This window comes from Mastigoproctus giganteus, chromosome 7, assembly GCF_048544385.1.
Source record: "Mastigoproctus giganteus isolate SK-2022 chromosome 7, ASM4854438v1, whole genome shotgun sequence".
Lineage (NCBI taxonomy): Eukaryota > Metazoa > Arthropoda > Arachnida > Uropygi > Thelyphonidae > Mastigoproctus > Mastigoproctus giganteus.
Genome location: NC_143581.1, coordinates 125,933,695 through 125,951,792, shown reverse-complemented (window position 1 = coordinate 125,951,792; position 18,098 = coordinate 125,933,695). Strand labels below are relative to the sequence as shown.

General features: G+C 37.9%; 1 protein-coding gene across 1 annotated transcript in view; it reads left to right on the top strand.

Annotated features, from left to right (window-relative positions):
• Positions 1-18,098, top strand: part of unc80 (unc80, NALCN channel complex subunit) — a 1,843,891-nt gene that overhangs the window by 1,063,094 nt on the left and 762,699 nt on the right. The gene's annotated exons all lie outside the window — the stretch shown is intronic.

Genomic DNA, 18,098 nt, shown 5'->3' with positions numbered 1-18,098 from the left:
AAATCCCCCATGCTTCTCCCCACATTTTTATTCAAAGCCACCCTGCCAAATTTCCCAATGTATAAAGTCTCCTTTATTTCCCTTTTTTCAAAGTCTCTTTCACATCCATTACTGCAAAGTTCACATCACTGTATGCCTAAATATATTCCAACACATTCACTTCCAACTCTGATTTCCCAGTTTCCCCAGCCACATCTCCACCATGTTCATCCATGTGTACTTCAAATCTTCTTCTGGTTATGCCCATCACATCTGCACATATTCCTGCATATCACATGCCCTCAATTATGCTCTGGTGTCAGATTTTTGATCCAGCCACCGCTTCCATTTATCCTGTCAGTTGGCTCAAAGATCATCCCAAGCCTGTATTCCTTCACAGATCCTTTCCAGCTTTTTGCCAATATTCCCCTTCTTGCATGGTACCACCATTTCCCTGCAGTCCACATTACATGCTATGTTATTTATGCTTTTTGAATATTTTTCTATGGTATGTTTCCATAGAAAATATTGTTGTTTGAATATTTTCTGTGAAAAAATGCCATAGAAAAATATTAAAAAAACCCTAAATAACACAGCATGTACTGTAGATTGCAAAGGATTGGGAAATTTGGCCAGATGGCTTTGAACAGAAACAGGGATAGAAATGTGAGGGAATTATGGAACAGGATTTTCAATAGTAAGAGGTGGGCTTATGGAGATGGCACGACATGGCGGGAGTGGGGTGCCAGGGAATGCGAAGCTGTCAGAGCACTGGACAATGGATTGGAAATGCCTTTTACAACATGACATCATAGTGAATTGCAGATTTTTTATCCTAGTTCTGATTTATAATGCTTGAGAACAAGCACCTAGTAATTGATCTGTAATGTGGTCATTTATTAAAAATACTTGAATAGTTTATTTCTTAATGGAAAACACCCATGAAGAAAATGTCTTATTTAAAGACATGATTCTTACAAATATTTTTGGTTTGCTTATTAGAATGGTTCGTTTTTCTTTATTTTAAGCAAATTTAGAGAATTTAATTGTTGCTTAGAGTTGAATAGTTTTCAGTGATATTCTTTATTTGATAGCTTAGCGCATACAAAAGAATTTGAAATGTTAAGTATTCTGTAATATTTAGCTTATTACAGAAATGAGAAGTGTTATATAAAGTTCAAGCTTGCCAAAATATGAACGTTTACAAATCACAGTGGATACTAGCATGGCATTACTGAAAGAAATTTATCAAATATTTTAGCATAGAATCCATGGTAATTTGACCTGTGAAAACAATTGATCAGTCAATTCATAAATTATTTGAAGCTTCATCTAATTTATGAATTTGCATTGATATTTCTATAAAATTTAGTTCTGTATATCATCTGAGTATATTGCATATATCTTTTTTTCTGCATAACTGTAAAATTATAAAAGTGGATAAACCTTCAGTCACACAACAATCACATTGTCGCTGGGTAGAGCTAGCTGTCAGTGTTCATACAGTGTGCAAAATCAGCTACTAGAACTCTGCCCTTACCAAAGACAGTTCAGTATTAATAGGAGCCAAAAGATGTAAGTATGCCAGGGTTTTGTTGAAATGCATTCATACAACTATACTCATTCGTATCACCAGTGCCAGCTCAAAGTATATTGATGGTCCAAATCTAGTGCCTTGTACCACTGGTTGGTGTAGTCATGTGTGTGGGGGAATATAGGATAAATAATACATAAAATAATTTTACTGTTTATTATGATACGGCAAATTAAATACAAATTTATGGAATAAAAATATTTTTTTAAAAAGTTGAAAATAAATAACAGAAATATAAAGAAATAAGCAAAAACACCCACCCACCCACCCACACACACACACACACATTATGACCACGTGCCTAATAGCATATTGAGCAGCCTTTTGCTGTGATAATTTCTTGCATCTGATGTGGCATCATGTCTATGAGACTGTGGAAGTTGTCCTCAGGTGTCCTGGACCAGCTGGATAGAAGGACCTCCTGGAGTTGGGCAATCGAGTGAGGTAACTGGCATGGAATGGCAGATGCTGAATTCCATTGCATCTCAAAAATATTTGATGGGGTTGATATTGGGGGAATTTACTGCCAGGGGAGCACACAAAATACTGCCCAATGCAGGCCTTTTGACACCTTGTAGTGAAGATCATGCTGACCAGATGTAAATTTCTGATGTTTACATCTGTTCAGTTCAGCATACTGTTGACTACTTAAATCAGCTACTTGCCTGGTTGGTTAAGGTTGGCAGTCCAGTGAAATTTGTGGGGCAGAAAACTAATACACTGGATTACTATTATTATTATTATTCTTATATTATTTCTCCCTGATTGAGGGATTCACTCCATGACGGGTACTGCTACCAAGTACACAGGGTGGTTGTAATGTCTGATATTACCATTGGTCGAGGAAATCTCTGACTATCCTACAGGTGTTCAGGATTGCGACTTTCTGGAGTTCCATGTAGGTGTCCTCTGGGAGACCTATTGCTGCTAGGCTGCTATGTAGGGTCTTTGGCACCATACCGGTGGTCGACACAATGATCGGGATGGTCGTTACTTATTGAATATGCCACATCTCCTTGACCTCATGTGTCAGGTTCGTGTACTTCCTAATTTTTTCCTTGTGGGTTTTCTGGACATTGCTAGTGTTGGCACTGCTATGTCAATCAGGTAGGTAGCCTTTTTCATCATATCCACAAGGGTTATGCCGGTCTGTTATGCGGGATGATCTTATCCATTATTATGGACCATGCCATAATAATGTGGGTTGGGGATCTCTAGTACTGCCTGAGGTTCATACTTGTAGTATGGTACACTTTCTTTGGTCAACTGGTATTTCCTCGCTAGCTTCTGATGTATTATCCTGGCTACCTGGTCATGTCCATGAGTGTACTCAGTGTGGGTCCACCCCATGGTGATGTGTTGGATCGTTTCTGAAGCCAGGTGGCATTGTTGACATGTGTCATCTGACATTCCAGGCTCCTTTGCGATGTATTTTCTATAGTTTCTGGTGTTGATTACCTGGTCCTGAATGGCCAGCATGAATCCTTCAGTCTTGGGGAAGAGCATCCCTTTTGTGAGCCATGCATTGAAAGCAATGTTATTGATGTGATCTTGACATTGTAGTGTCTGCTATGGAGTGTCTTCTTTGCCCAGCTTTATAGCTTCGTTTGCTGTGCCATCTGGGCGGGAGGGCGGTCTTTGCTTAGGTTGAGTGGGGTATATCATTTATCTATCTTCCTTATGGCCTGGTGGAATGGTACTGTGTTGTTCTCGGAGTAATCCTTCAGGTTAACTATCGCTGTTTTCTGTTGCTCTATCAGGCCCCTTCCTCCCTCTTTCCAAGCTATTGGTAGTCTCTCCACTGCTGACTTCGAGTGGTATTGGCGGCTTTTGGTCATCGCATGATATCCTCTTGCTTGGTGTTAGTCCAATCTATGACCCCAGAGGAGTGTGTTAGTATTGGAGCTGCATAGGTGTTTATGGCTTTAACTGTGTTCCCTCCATTCAATTTTACTTTCAGCAGGCTGCTGAGTCTCTGATGATATTTTTCGGTCAGGCACTTCTTGATTTCCTAACTGCTGAGCCTGCATCATCCTCAAGTATATGTAGGCCCTTCCCTCTGCCATGGCTTTGACCTCTTTACCTGTGTGCAGCTGGTAGTTTCGGTTGACTAATTTTCCCTGGTGCAGTGTGTGGGTCTTGCATTTGTCTAGACCAAATTCCATCCTGATGTTCTTGCTGAATTCTTTGGTGATCCGGAGTAGATGCTGGAGTTGCTTCTCGGCTGCCGCATAGAGCTTGATGTCATCCATATTCATCAGGTGGGTGAGGGTGTACAGGTTCTTTCTTCCTTCTTTGAGGTTATATCCATACTTGCTCCAATTAAGCATGGTGGATATTGGGTTGAGTGCTAGACAGAACCACAGTAGGCTCAGAGCATCTCCCTAAAAGATTCCTCTTCTGATGGGTATTGGTCTGGTTGTGATGTTTTTGACCTTAATGATGGTAGTGCACTCCATTTCACCATTGTTTCTCCTAGGAAGTTCGTCACTATTGTATTGACTTTGTATATGTTCAGCGCCTCTATTAGCCAGCTATGAGGCATGGAATCAAAGACCTTGAAAGCACAAGGTCTTTGATTCCATGTTGCAGCGCTTCTTGTAGGCTTGCTCCATAACCTTGGCATCTATGGTTAATTACTCCTTGCATCCTTTGCTAAGTTGCTTGCATCCTTTCTGCTGTTTGGCCATTATGTTCTGTCTCTCCAAGTGGTTTCATATCTTCCTGGTTATGCAGCTGGTCAGGATCTTGTACATTGTTGGGAGGTAGGTGATTGGCCTATATTTTGCTAGGTTTCTTGTATGTTCTTCATCTTTAGGCTTCAGATATGTGATTCCTTGAGTGAGAAACTTCTGGATTGTCTTTGGGTGCCTTATCATTCGGGTGAACTGCTCTGTCAGGTGTGTGTGTGTGTGTGTGTGTGTGTGTGTGTGTGTGTGTGTGTGTGTGTGTGTGTGTGTGTGTGTGCGCGTGCGCGTGCTTGCACAAGTGAGCTTCTTGTACCAGTAGTTGGTGAGATTATCTATTCCTGGAGTTCACCAGTTGTGAGAGTTCTTGATCGTCTGTTTTACTACTTCTTCTTCCCGAATCTCCCACCCTCTCATTTCTTGTACGTCGTTGGTTTCCTTGTGTTCTAGTTCTATCCACGGGGCTCGACTATTATGTCTTACTTCCCTGCTCCATATGTTTCCCCAGAACTCCTCAATCATCTTCTTCTCGGGTGGTCCATTTCCTGCTTTCTCATCTTCATCCAGTTTCCTATAGAAGGCTCTTTGGTCCTCATCAAAGATTCGGTTATTTATTTTCCTCTGGAAGCTCTGTTTGTATTGGTGTAGTCTCTTGCTGAGTGCAAGGAGGTTCTGCTTCAATATCATCAAATACTTTCCTATTCTCTGATTTTTTTGTTCATGTTTGCTGTGGACGCTCTCTCTCTCTCTTGAGGATGCTCTTTTGGTTTGTGCTTATGCTGCATCAGCCAAAAAAAAATAAAATAAATTAAAAAATTCCTGCGTTATCCTGAGAGGAGAGAGAGAGAGATAGAGAGAAGTAGAAGGGAATCAAGAAGAAAGAGAAAAATTATGATATCTAGCTTTTTTTTTTTTTTTTTTTTTTTTTTTAGGAGCATTAGCAACTAAGGCCATATTGCTCCGGTGCGGTGGTCATTCCCTGACCTTTCCGCATGTTCCGTATTTGGTGGTGACGGGCTCGAACCCCGAGTCTAATCAAGAAGGGTGTGCTACGCACTGCTGCTCCTTCCCACCTGGCTACGGAGGCGCCTATGATATCTAGCTCAGGACCCTCAGGACTTATCAGATGTGAGCCCCCTAGGGTAATATGGAAAGTTAAAATTTCCCATAATAAGACATTTTGATTAGCTGGCCCACTTTGTGTGTATAGTTTTTCATTATACTTATGATGGACATTTGACCTTATTCAGACTCTAATTCTCATGTTAGTTTTCCCAGTGCTTATATCACACCAAACTGACTCAGCATTGCATTAGTTACTGACAGTGAATAGGTGCTCTTCTTTAGATTCTATCTTCTTAAACAAGAGCTTAAATCCCCCCCCCCTCCTTTCCTATCTCTCTCTCTGTCAGTCCTCCTCTAAGGCTCTGAGAAAGAATGGTAAAAAGAATAAATGCGAAATTTTCATTGATATAAGTGAGTCCAGAAATAGGGACCATAAATTGAAATTTTGGAGAAAGAGATTAGATTGTATTGTAGGAAGTTTTCTTTTAGTCAATGAGTTGTTAATTACTGGAATAAGTTTCCTCCATGATTGAAAGTGATGCCTTGAGGAAAATCAAAGGAGATCTGGATAGTTACCCAGGTGATGAGGGAAATGCATAGGTTGTTTATTTGTTTTATTTATTTATATTTTATTTTTATTATTTATATACATATTTTTATTTTTTTAAGGTTACTATTTTTTGGCTAGTACCTATGGCTACTTGCAAGTTAGGATTAAATTTAAAAGTTTCTGAATTCTGCAAGACATATATCAGGAAAAACATGATGGGAACCTTGTCAATTGTTTAATCTTGGAGAGAGTGTGACTCATGGGTTACATTTTTAGCATTAGCATTGGCATTTGATGCAAGAAAGCAAGCTTATGCAGCATCAGCCAAAAAAAAAAAAAAAACTTCATCCCTCTGTTCATTCGAAATACCTGTCCAGCTGAGCCTTAAACTTATTTAGGCTATCAACTTCCGTGACAAGGGATCGAAGTCTGTTCCAGCAACCAACCACCTGCTAGCTAAAGGCAAATTTCCGCAGATTATCCTATATCTATCTTTCCTCAATTTGAATTTATGCCCTCTCAGGTGATTACTCTGAGCAAGAGGAAGAATTCCATCAGCATTGACCATGCTCAAACCATTCAAGGCTTTATACACCTCTATCAGATCACCTCGATGGTGCCTGCCTAGTCTCCAGACACCGTAATTTGCAAAACTCAAGCCTTTCTTCATAAGAGCATCCCTTTCTTCCATTCACTAATCTTGTTGCCCTTCTCTGTACTTGTTCCAGCAGCTCTACATCCTTTTGAAATGAGGCCTCCAGACCTGTATACGGTACTCTAGGTGTGGCCTGACCTTCCCTTGAAATTCCCTTATACAAGGGAATAATCAGCTCCTTATCCCTGCTAGAAATATTCCTTTATATCATTGACAATACACCATCAGCTCCTCTTGAAGCCCGTATGCACTGCTCAGAGAACTTCATATCTGCCTGCACAATTACCCCCAGGTCCTTTTCATTCTCTACCACTGTCAGTGAAGTACCACAGAGTTGATACGTTGCTCTGCGGTTGCTGTTTCCCATATGTAGTACTTCACATTTGTCAAAGTTAAACTTCATTTGCCACCTCTCAGCCCATCTGCTCAACCTTTCCAGATCCTGTTGCAACAACATAGTGTCAGTAGTGTCCTTGACAACCCTGCCAACCTTTGTATCAACTGCAAACTTGGAAATTAAGCTTGACATACCATCATCGATATCATTTATAAATACAGAGACCAATAATGGATCCAACACTGAACCCCGAGGGACTTCACTAATAACATTAGTCCACGATGAGCAGTTTCCATTGATCACCACTCTCTGCCTTTTCCCCCTCAACCACTCCTTTATCCATAGCAGCAATTTGCCTCCAATGTCACACTGCTCCAATTTGTGTAGCAGTCTTCCATGTGCAACAGTATCAAAAGCCTTTCTAAGATCCAAGTATATAATATCAAAGTTATTCCCTGCATCCAGTTCTTTTGTGACTGCATCATAGTATCCAATCAAATTGGTCAGGCAAGACTTCCCCTTAACATGCTGTGTCCGAGCTATAACTGAAGTCTCATCTAAATGATTCTGCAGTGCTTCTTTAACTAGTGCCTCCATTAATTTTCCTGGAACAGAAGTTAAACTCACAGGTCTATAATTTCTTGTGTCAGCCTTTGATCCTCCTTTGTGAATTGGGGTCACATTTGCACATCTCCAGTCTATGGGTACCTCTCCTGAGTCCAAAGAAGCTCTCATAATTATGGCTAAGGGTTTTCTTACTTCCTTTGCTGCCTCCTTTAATATAACTGGATAGATCCCATCCATCCCAGGTGCATTTCTTGTGGTTACCTTCAACAATTTCTCCTCCAATTTCCTCTCAGTTATTACAAAATCATCTAGCTTACTGCCAGAGTTTAACTCACCTCTGGAATTCCCCTCCCTGAAAAACTCCTCATGTGTGAATGTAGATGCAAAATATTCATTTAGTTTGTTAGCTACCTGAGCGGAGGCGCCTCCGTAGCCACGTGGGCAGGAGCAGCAGTGCGTAGCACACACTTCTTGATTAGACCAGGGTTCGAGCCTGTGATCACCAACTGCGGAGGATGCGGAAAGGTCGGGGAACGACCATCCGCATATCTCCGGAGCAGTATGGCCTTAGTTGCTAATGCTCCTAAAAACTAAAAAACTAACAATAACAAACAAAGAAAGCCACCTGAGCAGGATCATGAACAGTTGAGGCATCAATATCCAGTAGACCAATCTGATTCATCCCTTTTCTTCTTCTAGAGGTTACATTGGTAAAGAACACTTTCTGTTTTTCTTTGCATCCTTTGCTAAAGATTTCTCATAATCTGCCTTTGCCTGCCTAATCTCCTTTGTGACTTGGTTACAGACCAGCTTATATCTATCATAGGCTTCCATGTCACCCATTAATTTATATGTATCCCATGCAGTTTTCTTCTCTGCCGTATGTCTTATTAGTTCATCTGACATCTATTTAGGCCAATACCTTGAACAATATTTCTTAGTTGGTATGTAAAGTCTTTTAGCTTCCAAGATAAAATCTTTCAATACTTTCCATTTTGAATTTGCTGTTGGTAACGTCATCATTTTGTCCCACCATATAGAATTTAAATACTGTCTCAGACCACCGTAGTCACCTTTACAAAAGCAAAAACCCTTCCCTTTACCCCGATGGTAGTTACCTCTTTGAGTAAATCTCACCTGAACACACTGCGATCACTGCCACCTAGTGGTTCCTTTATCTGCAGATTCTTAATGCATGAAGAATCACTACTGATAATCAGATAAAGAGTATCACTCCCTCTAGTTGTCTCCCTAACATTCTGATGTAGAAAACAATCATCCAATAAATCCACAAAAGCCTTGCTAGTGTGTAAGTAACCAACCAGTGGCCCACATCTGGTGAGTATGGGCTCGTAACACCCAGGGTCCTGAGCTGGATATCATCATTCTTCTCTTTCTTGGGATTCCCTTCTACTTTTGACACTCTCTGTCCCTCAGGGTTACTCGGCAACATTTTTGTTTTCCTGGTGCAGCATCAGCCTCAGGCTTCCTTGCATCATATGGATATTAATAATAATAATAATAATCCACAAAATCCAGTCAATATCTGGGAAATTAAAATCCCACATTATAAGATTCTCTGATTTACTGGCCCACTCTATTAACCTGTACAGTTTCTTATTATACTCATAAGAGTCATTAGGCCTATAACACACTCCTACTCTCAATTTTGATCTCCCAATGTTTACGTCACACCAAACTGACTCGACACTGCACAGTCCAGTGATGTCGACTGGCTTCACTTCCTTGGATTTTATGTGTTTTTTAATTAATAGCATAACCCTTCCTCCCTTCCCTATCCTGTCTATCCTACCTGTACACATTGTACTTCCCAAATTCCAGTTCTGCATTCCTTATATCTGTGTGACACCATGTCTCTGATATCCCAACAATATCTACCTTTGATGTTTTTATCAATACCTCAAATTCATCAAATTTATTTACCACACTCCTAACATTGGTGTACATGCAAGTATACATGCACCTGTTCCTATTCTTAGCTACCCTAACACAACCCATGTGTTTACTTGTACCGAAATGACTCCCAGCAGTCTCTAAAATACTCTGCATCTTGTTTTCCAGGCTGCTTCTCATTCCAATAGAAGCATTGCAAGAATCACTTTCAGCTCTGCCAGTGGCTATTGTTAATCTATTAGTCCTTGTATTCCCCCCAAGCTAGCAGTTTTCCGACCCACCTAACACTGCCTCGATAGCATCAGAAAATATTCTTGCACCCTTTCTATTTAAGTGTATCTCATCCCTGTAGAAGTAGTCTCTCCTGTTAAAAAGTAGAGACCAGGCTGAAAAAAATTCTACCCCCTTGAGCTTTGCACAATCTTTCCAGGGCCAAATTAAACGACAGGGCTCTCTTCATATACTCCCTCCTATCTTGTCTGGGCAGAATTGCAGATACTTTCAAATTCAACCCTAATTCACGGCTTTTTTTCAACAGTAACCTGTACTTGTTAAGTAATTCCGCAGGTCTCCTATTCTTAATATCATTAGTCTATTTCAGGACTAATTGGTCCCTCATCACATAGTAGGCGGTCTTTGATAACAACAGTAATGCAGACAAAACAGTTGAAAAGAAGTTTCTTAATGTCAGCTATCATGAGGTATACAAAATCAGAGTTTTCAAAATTGTAATATAGTCATTCCTCGTATAGCACGATAGTTGTGTTCCTAGAAACCCTCATGCAATGCAAAATCGTGCAATATAAATAACAGGCCCTATGGGAAAAATAGGGTTAGGTGGACTACCCAAGATTGAACACACATCTGTAACCAAAACATTATAATCGTAATAAAATACTTATGTATTTTATTACGACTATTATGTAACAAAATATTGCTAATGTTGTTGCTTATATCGTAAGGAAACTTGTTTTTGGTTTGATTTTCTATCCAAACAGATGACAGCCGTTCCATCTCTTCCAATTCTTTTTTGTCTTAATCTTATGGATTTTAATTAATTAACTTTGAGTTGTTTCTGCAATGAAAGTTGTTTTTATTTTCTCTGCATTCTTTCTAATTCTCGGCGTTGCCTCATTTAGGCCTGTACATGTGCAATATCACATATCTTTCATTTCGCTAAAAGCGTTTCACAATTTCATATTTTTTTTCTATTGACAAAGGTGGACTGGCCATAAGCCTTACTGGGGAAACCCTGGTGGGCTGGAGACTGGTGTGATTTTGGCCATAAATGCTAGTATGAGGCCACTACAAATTTTCCCAGGTAAGAATTTTTGACCCGGTCTGCCTCTGTTTATTGATATTGCTTTTCTTTTTCTCTCTGAATCTGTAGTTTCTTCACCAGGATGCTGTTGTTGTTGATTAAGGGTTTAAAGACACAAGGGCATCAATGGCCAAGATGTGTCGCACCAGGATGCTTCCTTTTCACACCTTTTAAGTATTTTACTCATTTTTAGTGAATAAAGCACAATTACAAAATGAGGAGGCACGCTTGATACACATAAACAAAGCTGTGCACATGTAGCAGCTGAATAAACAACACCGTAAAGGCAGAGACACACTAGCTCACATTTTATTAAAGTAAAACACCTCAACTAGCTCAATTTTTATCTTAGTATGATCTCTTCTTGTTAACTGGAGAGACTGTTTTTAGAGAGATACACCTAAATAGGAGAGTTGGAAGAATTTTTTCTTCAAGCTAGTGTTTAGGTGGTTTGGAAACTGCTAACTTGGTGGGGGAGAGAGGAAGGAATACCCAGACTAATAGATTAACAGTGGCTGCAAGAAGAGGTGGAAGTGATTTTTGCTGTGCCTTAATTTCGACATACAGCAGTCTGAAGAGCAAGGTGTCTTGGATTACAAGGCCTGTGTGGATCCTCATGGGTTAAGCAAATACATGTCCAGTGTTAGGGTTAATAAGAATAAAAATAGGCACACTAATGCTAAGAGTACCAGGTACCATAGTAAACAAATTTGATGAATTTGTTTACTATGGTGCCTGATTCCTTAGGTGTTTGGTTGCCAAACGATAGGCCAGATATTTGAAGTCTTTCATCATACAGGTGCCCTTTTGCTGATCTCACTAAACAAGGTGTCCATCTTTGGATCCTTTTAAAAACTCGGTCTTATTTTTTTTTAGGTATGATCATCGTACTTGGACAGAGCATTTCAGTTGTAGTCATCTACAATTGGCTTATACAGTGTGATTATGACCTGCCTATCTCTACAAACCAAACACTCTCATATCCTTTCATCTATATTTTTTAATTCAATCTTGCCAAGTGTATAAATTATTTTGGGACTGGTATTCCCCAAATGTAAGAGCTTATATGTTGCTATATTAAAACTGCCCTTTTTGGATTTGAAGCTTATTCAAGTCATTCCTACTTGAATGCTCATCATTATTAACCCCTCTTCTAGTCTTCATTATTGTTCCAGTCTTAACATCTCTCTCTCTCTCTCTCTCTCTCTCTCTCTCACACACACACACACACACACACACACACACACACACACACACACACACACACACACACACACACACACACACACACACACACACAGCGCCTGTGTAGCCAGGTGGGAAGGAGCAGCAGTGCGTAGCACACGCTTCTCGATTAGACCGGGGTTCGAGCCCATGACCACCACATATCTCCGGAGCAATATGGCCTTAGTTGCTAATGCTCCTAAAAACCAAATAACAACAACAACACATACACACTAAAATAGTTCCTAGAATAATTTGATCTAAATTATTTTAGGAACTCTTACTTTTTTTCTGATTTTCATCAGAAAAAAAGTGAGAGTTCCAATATAATTACTAAATTTGAGTTTGCTCTTGGTAATCCCACTTTTAATGTTAAACTACTCTGAAGTGTAACCATTAATCACAACTCTCTGTCTCATACCCTGAAATCAAACCAAGAATGTTAACTGTGATCCCAACATATTCCAGCTCTTATGAAGGACTGTAATTTAATTGGCTTTACATCTGTGTAATTCTGATATAAAGCTAGTCAGGGACCTATGTACCTAGGGTTATTAGGTTGTCCGTGCTTATTTTATAAATTTTTCCTGACATTGAGAGAAGAGCAATAGACTGGAGGGATCTGGGGTAAGTTTCAGGTTTGACTTAGCCCGTATATATTATTTTGAGGAGATCTTTGCACCAAATTTATAGGAAAGAGATATTTTGGATATGGAGTTGCTAAAATGTGGGATTGGACTGTGTGTAGCCTTTCAGTAAGTTTTCCCTCATTAAGCTCCTTCTCAGGGAAAGTGTTATTTTTAAATATATATATAAATTTTGGATTCTAAATTAAATTTGTTATGTAATATTGTAACTTTTGGCTTGTTCTAAATTATTTTAGGAACATTTCCTTCTGCAGTACCCTTTCTCCTCCTCCCCCCTTTTATGTTATATTATGATATATGGTTTATTTTCTTTTCACTCATTTGATTTTCCATGCTACTGGCATTGAATTAATTATTTTATTTCGTATTTTATGCACTATGCAGTGGTTCAGGCATTTTCCTATTCTTATTTTCCTATTCTTATTATTTTTTAAATTTAATTTTCTCAATTTTCTTAATATTCTTAACATTATAGGTAATAAGTCAATTTATTTTACAAGGTAGTAGTGAGTTGGTTAGTTAACGCATGCTCATACTGCCCTCTATATTCTAATTTCTTTGTATATTTTGGTTCAGCAGTTGTTACTGTCAGTTGTATGGTGTTGCCATGTGAGTGCTATATTCTGTTTCTGTTATAATGTCTCACTAAATAAGGACCACCATTATTCAAATCCATTGCATCCGTGGATCAATCAGTGTATTTGTTTGTGTATGCTTGGATTTGTCTAATGTTCGAAATGCAGTGATTCCCTGACCATTATTGGCCTTGTGGTCCTCTGCTGAGCTGTGGCATAATGGTCAGTCTTTCATTTTGTCAATGATTTAGTGGATAATGCAGTCAAACAAAATATATATATTTTGTTTGACTGCATTATCCACTTATCATGGGGTGACTCCCAATTTGGCAGTATTATAGTTTTATTTCACTATTGGATAAGTTTATTATTAGTAGTATTATTATTATTAGCCATATGGTGCAAGGAAGCCTGAGGCTTATGCTGCACCAGCCAAAAAAAAATTTCTGAGTTACGCTGAGAGAGAGAGAAAGAAGTAGAAAGGAATCACCAAGAAAGAGAAGAATGATGATATCCAGCTCAGGACCCTGGGTGTGCCAAGCCCATACTCACCAGATGTGAGCCCCTGCTGAACATTATCGTGTTTGTCAGCCTTAGCTATAATGACTTAGAATTTCCACAATAGCATCTTCCAAGGTGGCCATTTCCTGAGCATCATATGCCTTTATGGTGAAGGATAATGGAGTTTTTTAACAAACTTTCATTATCCTGTATTACCCATTTTCTGGCTGTTTAGGGAAATGTGGCAAAGCACACAAAAATTGTCATATTTATTTCTTGAATTGGCCACTTACTAAGGCAGTGCATTAGGTTGAATGTTGAAATACTTATTTTCATGATTTCTTCATGATGGATTAGACTAAAGTTACAATTCATTAAACACATTTTTGAATATTTAAATATTTTTTTGAATTTATAGATGGTAATTTTTAAATAATTTTCCATATGTATTTCCCATGTATCACCTAAAAGAATATTAAGTAAAAAAAAAGGGATTTTTTTACTTTAAAAAATGTGTACCTATTCCTAATAGTTCCTTTTTCTTCATAAATAAATATGTGCATATATAGTCCATTCCGGTTATTTGGGACACATCGGGACTAGTGCATTTTGACCCAATTAAGCAGCTGCCCCAATTATCCGAAGTTTCACGTAAATAGTTAAGAATACAATGTAACCCCCCTTTACAATTAGTTCACTGTACAATCAAATCACATTACGATGAACTCACCATAGTAAAGTACCCTATACGTTGTGTAGTAAGCGCCGGTCATTGTGGTCACATTTGCGAATTGAATTTTAATTCTATTAAACAGCGATTCTAATTAGAGAAAATAGGAGGAATATTATCCACAGGCTATAAAAGTAAAGATATATTAAGCACAAATTTATCCTTTATTACCTTACCAATTAAAAAATTAAATGATATGTGAAAATCGGAAGACTATATGTGATAATCGGAATAATTAATACGTACTGTAATATGTACATACGAACTAGTTGACATTTCTGTTCACTGATATTTGTGGGTGGGGGTTAAAATTTGAAACAGTAAAAAGATAAGCAATCAATAACAAAGAATACGGCACACACAAATTGTAAGTAACACGATACGCGCAAGTGAGAACGGCAGAATAGGAGAAATGGCAGAAATGAGAATGGCAGAAGAGAATAGGAATAAGTTAGGGAGCTCAGGTTTTGAGAACAAGTGGAGAAATAACATCAGGATCTGGTGCTTTCTTAGCATCAAGATTTGTCAAAATCCTTCTGACATCCTTTTGATGGAAGACCACAGGAGGCATTGAATGGAGGTTGTTGGGAATGTTGGGAGGTGTTTTACCAAGATCAAACCACTATGGGGCCTCTGGGCAAATATTTACCCAGATCAAATTACAATTCATAAATTCTATAATTTTTACACTAATTACAGAGCTGAAACTCAGTAAAGCTGGAACCAGAACTTTTTCTTCAGTTTTCTTACTTAAAATTTCTGAACTTTCTATTGAATTTCACGCAAATTGACAAAAATGTGACATCAGGTATGCATTTTTTTAGGCCTTTTTGGCTTATTTTTTTAATTTCCATCATAATTAGCCTAGGACTCATGAAATGCGATATTCCATTGGTTTTTTTATTTTAGCGAGTGTGAGCTGTGTTTGTGAAACTTTGGCGTGGGAATCTTTTCCGCATGACGCCAGAGTTCTCCACATGTGCTCCAAAGCGGGGGGATCACGCATCTGTTTGCGCAGTATACTGAATATAACCTAACCATAAGAAACATTTGTTTTTGAAAAATTAAAAAGACCATTCTTTTCTTCAATTGTATCTAGTAACACAAAATCAAGGAAATTCATTTATTCATAGCAGCATTATATATAAACTTCGAAAACTGGTGAGCAAAAGAAGAAAAAAAAAAATCATCCGCTATGAAGGCATTGTTTTTTGGAGTGTGTATTTTTCGCAAAACTGCAATATTTTCTAACAATACAAATTGTTAGAAAATATTGAAGATAACGGGTTACTGGCAGCAATAGGTCTCCAAGAAAACACCTACAAGGAACAACAGAAAGTCGCAATCCTGAACACCTGTAGGATAGTCAGAGATTTCCTCGACTAACAGTAACACCAGACATTACAACCACCCTGTGTACTTGGTAGCAGTACCCGTCATGGAGTGGAATCCCCCAATCAGGGAGAAATAATATATGAGCAATAATAATTTCTTGGTGTGCCGTGAGAATGCCTTCCAGGAATGCGTCATTAGAGTATCAAGGGAGAAATTCTTTGGTAAATTCTTTTACAGGGGAGCCGAACGAGAAAAGTCCGATTTTGGTCCCGAAGTTGCTTCGACACGTTTTTGAAATTGAAATTTTTGTAGAAGATCAAATATATATCCAGTATCCGATATTGTTGCCTACTACAATTATGTTAAAACAATAATGCAAAATATTGTTCTCTAAAACAATTACAGTAAACTGAAGTTTTTTTTTTTTTTTTTTTCAAATGTGCATTGTGTTATAAGTTTTACGCCAGTTTTTTTTTTTTTTTTTACCGTTTCCACTTTGGCTTCCAATAGATGAATTTTCTTGATTTTTGGTTAGTAGATACAATACATATTGAAGAAAGGAAATACGATGTTGTTGTTTTTCAAAAACAATTCGTTGCAATTCTTTCCGTTAGTTTCTTATGCCAAGAAACAGTTGCGTACATATATATATTTTTTCCTCCCTGTCGGCTATGTCAGTCACCTTGGTAACACTGATGTGAAATTACGTCAGTCAATTACGGCTCTGTGTAAGTTTATTCGTTCTAGCCAGCTGCGAAACGATGTGGGGCAAATTTCAAACGTATGGAGAGACGCGTTATATACGTCAAACGAATTTTGCCAACTGTTTTTGCGCTCATAATTGATACAAATATGATCGTACATTTTTGCTGTTTTTGAGTTAATTAATAGTTCTTGCTGAACTTTAAAGGTAGGAAATCAAAGAAAAATATTCTGTTTATGTATATTGAGAGTTTCAATTTTGTAGATTGAGTAGAAATTTCAGAAATAATTAGTTTCTAAATTACAATTAAAAATTAGGCATAAAAGTGCAGGCCTCAAGTGGGGTTAATACAGGAGTTGGAAGAAAAATGGGATGCTAGCAGGTCAGCTCTATCCTTGGCTGAAGTGACAACAGAACCATATGGTTTGGACAGAGGTGGGAGCAAGTTACAAAGCTTTAAAAATAGGAATGAAGAGAAGATCTGAAAATTAATTTTTTTTTATATGATTAAAGATTCCATGGAAGTGTAAACACATTTCATCATAATAACCCACAGAATTCCAGCTGTTGATATTATTGCAAATTCAATAAGATCGAGTTTACTATCCATTTATGATCGATTTCACTAACAGAAAAGCCCAATAAACAGGTGACTGCTAATTGTTTTTATTGTTTTATGGTTGTGACCTCCAGAATTTTGACTGAACCACGTGGTACTGTCAGAGACGATCATAGGGTAATCTCCAGTGCTGCGGTCTTTTTTTTTTTTTTTTTGGTAGTTGTTGGCACATCGGCTTCTGTGGCCATAATGCACCTCCCAAGGTTTTTGCAGTACTTTGATCCAAGCCCGAGGTGGGATTTGAACCCGCGACCTTTGGGTTGTCAGGCAGGCACTTTCCCCACCTGGCTAGCCCGGTCGGCGCTGCAGTCTCCTGCCCCAATTAAACAGCATGCTGTCCCAATTAAGTGAAGTTAACCCTGGCTATTTTCTCGATTGGTTTCTGTTTTTTAAGATTTGCCCCAAATAAATGGCTACCCCGATTAACCGGTGTCCCAAATAACCAGAATCCACTGTATATATATATATATATATCCTAGTATGTGAAAGTGAAATATAAATATTATAATAAATATAAATTGTAAAATTAAATTATTTTGTTTTATTTTGTTTTATTCCCATAACCAATTAATGCCATCTAAGACGATTAAACATTACATCGGTCTGTATATATAGGTAAATGAATTAGGTGGTAGTATAATAATATAATATAAATAATAATAATAATAAGGTACCTATCTTGGTTATTGGTTTAACTGACAAGCCAATATATTATTTATATTATATTATTATACTACCACCTAATTCATTTACCTATATATATATATATATATATATATATATATATATGCTCATATTTATTTATGAAGAAAAAGGATATATATATTTTATTATTATTATTTTTCCCCTGCTTATATTCTGGAACGACCTCACTGGGTTAGAGCCCTAGTCTTAGTTTATCTACCATGGTAAAGGTTGTTGTCAATGATGCACATTTGTGATTTTGGTGAAGCCACTATTGATTTTTTGTGCTTTTTTTTTCTTCCAAATATAGTTTCAGGTTCACTGTCTGGTACATTTTGGAAGGGGTAATAATTAATTTCATTTTTATTGTACTTGAAAATATGTTACTGTATATTTACTGTTCTTTTTTCA